Genomic DNA, 5334 nt, shown 5'->3' on the forward strand with positions numbered 1-5334 from the left:
AATCAACCTTTCTTCCATTAAGTTATTTTCCTCAAGTATTTTCTCACAGTGATAAACTAGAAAAGATATTCTGTTATATCATAGATCTGCGCCTTGTCCATTAGCCAACAAAGGCGCTTCTTCCCCAGCACACGGGAGTGGGTGCAGAAGCCCACAGTAACACATTATGCAGAGAGAGAATCTAAACTGGAGTTCTCCATCTAGTCCCTCCTCTCAGAGCCTGGGGAACCCTGCAGAAGAGGAGAAAAGATTATAGGAATCAAGAGGGGATGGAGGACACCAGGAGACCATGGGCCATTGAATCAACCAAGCAGGGCTCACAGAGACTGGAGCAGCAAGCATGGAGTCTGCAGGGGTCCGCCCTGAGTCCTCTGTGTGTATGTTGTGGCTGTTAGCTTGGTGGTTTTGTGGGACTCCTAACAATGTGAGCCTGTGTCTCTCTGACACTGTTGCCTGCTCCTGGGACTCACTTTTCCTCCTGTCGGGTTGCCTTGTCCAGCTTTGATGTTGGGATTTCTGCCTTGTCGTGTTGTACTTTGTTTTGCCAGATTAGGTTGTCATCTCTTGGAGGCCTGCTCTTTTCTGAAGGGAGATAGGGGAGTCTTTATTCAGTCAGTTTCTTTCTAGGTGAAATCCCCGGGAATTCAAAATCAGCATCCTTGCCTGTGAACTTCTTACACACACAGCAGAAGTTTCCACCCTATGCTCCACGACATTCTGCCGTGCTCTGTCTAAATGAACCTTTACAAGCCAGCCACCATTCAGTTTCACACAGATCCTCTTACCCACAATTTCACTTATAAAGACCAAGTGCTCGAGGGTGGCTTCCTCCTGCTCTGCTGTCATCAAGCGGCTTCTGGGCACTTTTGCTTGTTTTTCTTACAGTTTCTTTCAAGTTGGCTTGGACAGAATCCTCCTCTGGGCACTGAAGACTACATGCTTCTCACGGAACTTTTTCTCCAATTCATGAACTAGCCGGACTTGGAGTTTCCGGAAAGATTTCAGCTAAGGGATTGTTACAAAAATTACCATAGCTTTCCAACCACCACCAACTTCAATTTCTTTGGCCGCGATGACGTTGAGTCCCCGCAGCTTTGCCTTGAGCTCTGAGTTCATCTCCAGCTCTGGCGGCGAGCAACGCCCGAGCGATGCCAGACTCATTCAGCTTCTCATCACTGGCTTCTCAGTCTTGGTGTTTGAGCTGTGCTGCACGTGGCTTGTATTTACAGAGTGCCAGGTTAGAAAAATGAGAATCTATTTTCAATTTAAAAAAAAGAAAGAAAATTGCTTTGATGTTGAGAAAAAAAATTTCCTCCCTGATCAACAGTGTAAAGCAGTAGACAGTTTCATTACAACATCACAACTTCTGGACACTCTGTGGTCTGACATACATGGAGCCAGGAGCTCTATTCCCTTCTCAATAACTCAAGTAAAGTATATAATACTCAGCCAAATTACATCCTCTGGCAAGTGGACCAACTGTGTTCCTGTTCATTGTTTACCTAAATCTGTTTCTTCACAATTTCTCTGACAGGAAAGGTAGATAGGTTTCCAGGTATCTGGCTACAGCTCTAAGTTTGTTATGTAATTTTTGATTAGGTGGTTCTTTCTCTTCTCGTGGTGAAGCGCAGACTCCCAAGTAATGAAGCTGGAAATTGATTCATGTACTTGAGCACACAAGCCAGCGATGTTCTCAGTGCTTCTTTGGGGGATGCTGCATCCTCAGAGGATCTAGACAGTCACCTTAGTTAGATGGATCAAGGGAGGACATGCTCCCTCTGCAGAACCCCGGCACTCATGTAGTCCACTCAATGAAAGGATGCTGGCCTAGCAATTCAGATGCATCCAGAGACGGGTGACTGAAAACTGTTAAGTGTTGTCCTCTGTGTCTCTGCTGAGTCTTTGTCAAAGGGAGTTGCCCAAATAATTCTTTCCCTTTGGAGCTCCTGGTGAAACCTCACAACCTGAGGAGCAACCAGAAAGATGCTTACCCTTAAGTCTGCTCTCCTCCAAGAGCAGATATTTCCCCCAAACGCTAGCTCATGAGCAATTAAGAGAGTGCCGCCCTGTTTCACTACTCTTTGTAGGTCAGTGTTTTGTGCCGGTCTTATGCTCTGGGATGCAAGTTAAATTAAGATATAATTTTTAGTTCACAGCAGCCTACACTTTCACTTATTAGAAGGTAATGGCTCTGAGTTAGCTAAAATAGTGGGTTACCTACAGTTATCACTAATCATAATTAATTATAATTATATAATAAATATGATCTTATTTACCAAAAGTTATAGTCTAGTAAGGTGAGAGAACTAAGTAAATCATTTTTGACAGGATGCTACAAGGACCGTAATAATGCTCAGCTCATTTCTTTGACTTTCTTAAGACAATGTGCCAAGGAAATCTCTCAAAGGTATTAGGGCCTTAGACATCAAGTGGGGGTGGGGTGAAAAGGATGCCACCAAGAAGAGTTTTTGCTTGAGGTTAGCCCAGTCATTTGCCAGATGATGATCCCAGGGTCCTTAAACAAAGCCTATCATCATTCTTATGCCCCTCAGGTGGCATAGCTAATGAGGGGTCTGCTGGACTGGCTTAATGAATCCAAGCAACCCAACTCTAATTAGCACATTTATTAGTTTAATATGAATCAATACCTCTAAAGCCTTTAAAAAGACTTTAATCCCAAAGATAAATTAAGACCTTCCCACACTTCCTTCATACAGTTATCTACTCTTACTCCTTGGTATAAGTCACTAATACTACCCTCAAAATATCTCCGATCATAGTGAATCTCAAATCCACCAGGATAGATGTAATTGCGTTTCATTGTAAGTTGCTTTCAGGGGCTTCCTGGAAACCCCAAGGAAAGATTAGCAGCCTTTCCCAGCCAGGATCAGATCTGAACCACAGTGACAGGAAGGAGCTGCGTTTTCAGAAAAACCCACGGTATAGTGCTTTCCAGCCACATCCTGCCACATCGGTGCAGTGGCCAAGGGCAGGTGGCCAGGTCCCCACTCTCTGCCTGCACTTGTTGCCTTTGTGCCTCCATCCATCAGGGCAAACACAGAATCAATACCTTGTTGCCTAGCAGGGTTTTTTGAGGTTATCGCTCCAGATCCTTCATTTGATGGATGCATAATATTGATCAAATTGACTGAGAGTTGAAAAGGCGCTTTCTGTTGCAGTCTGATGAGTTACCATTTTCTGTCAGATAAAGAAGTTTCCCACAAAAGCAAGAAAAATTACTTTTCTGGGGTCTGCCTGTGCTCTATAGAAACAGACCCATAGCTGAGAGGCTTAAAGCATAAACAGCAAGACAATTCAGGCTTCACTGGGGAACTTTACAGAGAATTCTTCCATTCTATGAGTGTTTTCAAAACCACAGTTTCTATTTGTAGGAAAAAGTATTTAAAAGCATTCTTTGGAAACGACAAAGCAAAGTAAAATCTATTAAATACCTAAGATGTGGTATTTGAATAACATTAAATGGTAAATAACAGTTTCAAAAGATACAGCTACAAAAATGCTGATCTATTTTATGATAAATGTCCATTTATCCAAAATGTTCCTGAATTCTGGGAGTTTTCCTAAAATTTAGATTACAGCAGGGATACCAAAAAATACAGGCTCCAGCTATACTCTCTCTTCATTTTCATATTTATAGCTACGTTCTCCAATAATAAGAAGCATATATAACAAACCGCTAGCCCAAACTACTGCAAAAACAAGTTTACTAGTTAGGTTTCAGTAACAGTCAAGGCTACATTTCCCCCTTACATACTGCACAATGCAAAGGTCTGATAAATATACCTCTCATGGAATCATCACCTCAGGCCAAGTTTATAGAGGATTTCTCCAGTCCCAGAAATGACCTTCCTGCCCCCAGACTAACTCTATGCTGGTTAGTTGTTTGTCAACTTGACACTCGCTAGAGTTATCTGGAAAGAGAAAATGTCTTCATTGTGTTGCCTGTAGACAGGTCTGTCGTGCATTTTCTTCCTTACCAACTGCTAAGAGAGGTCCCAGCTCAATGTGGGAGGTATCAGGCCTGGTGAGGTGGTCCTGGATGCTTTAGTAAAGCAAGGTGAGAAAGCCAGGAACAGGAAGCAGGGTACTTCATGGTCTCTGTTTCATTTCCTGCCTCAAGTTCCTGCCCTGACTTTCCTGTATGACAGACTAGATTGTAAGCTGAAAGAGAGCCTCCTCCCAGCCAGTTGGCTTTGTTCATGGTGTTAGAAACCTAACAACCAGAACACTCATTGTTCTGAATGCCATGGAGTACTTCAGCCTACACTTGAACTTAGTATGAATGAAATTGTAACACTACACATCTGTCTGGGTTATCTGACTCAACAGATGTGGCATTTGTGTGGCTATGTCTACAAGTTATTCATTTTTATTACTGAATAATATCCCATGGTATGAATATCCCACAATTTGCTTACCCATGTTGTTCTTAATTTACACTGGTTTTACCTTCTTTTGTTTTGTTTTCAGTGGACTAAGACCATTTAACGTGAGATCTACGTGTGTTTGAACTGTCACCTTCTGTGTGTGTGTGGTATGTGTTTTTATGTGTGCTGAGTGCACATGCATGTGAAGGTGCATATACTTATGGACACATACATGGAGACAGGGGCTAACATCAAGTGTCTTCAATTGCTTCCACCTTACTTTTGTTGTTCTTGTTTCTTTATACTTGAAACAGGGTCTAACTGTGGAGTTCTGGCTAGTTCAGCACTCACCATATATTTCAGACTGGCTGGGCTCCAGTTTGAGCCTTGTGGTTTTGTGGGGTATTATTGCTAAACAAAACAGGTACTAAGAACCATGTGCACATTTGGGTCTTTTAGCTATGGGGACTACCCTCAATGCTGATGGTTAATGTTTGACAGAGAGGTTGTTGCTGAAGGTTGGGATTGTGGCAATTTAAAATAAGACAATCATAAATCAACAATCAAGTTTTCTGCATTGCTTGCTGGACCTTTTATGACAGATTCCTCCATATCGTGTGACATGGTTTGACAGCATTTTCCAGTCAGGAGAACCTGTCAAAATAAAGGGTCATCAGGCAGAGGGGAACATGTGCACAGTCCCACACTGTGCTTCAGGCTGAAGCAGAAAGGTCATCTGAGCCAGAGTTCAGAGCTATGCTGGGCTACACATGTTGTTTATCCTAAGTCTCTTCAGTGCAACCATAACTGTGAACTTCAAGAGCCAGTCTGTTTAAATACAAGTCAAAATGCTGAGCATGCTTAATCAACTAAGTGTGTGCAGTGGTACGAATCCTATTGTTCTCTCTCTCTCTCTCTCTCTCTCTCTCTCTCTCTCTCTCTCTCT

At 42.7% G+C, this 5334-nt stretch overlaps 1 pseudogene; it reads right to left on the reverse strand.

Moving 5' to 3' along the window:
* Positions 1 to 604: 604 nt before the first annotated feature.
* Positions 605 to 4443, reverse strand: LOC110334253 (annotated as a pseudogene).
* Positions 4444 to 5334: the final 891 nt, after the last annotated feature.

Source organism: Mus pahari, chromosome 16 (assembly GCF_900095145.1).
Source record: "Mus pahari chromosome 16, PAHARI_EIJ_v1.1, whole genome shotgun sequence".
Lineage (NCBI taxonomy): Eukaryota > Metazoa > Chordata > Mammalia > Rodentia > Muridae > Mus > Mus pahari.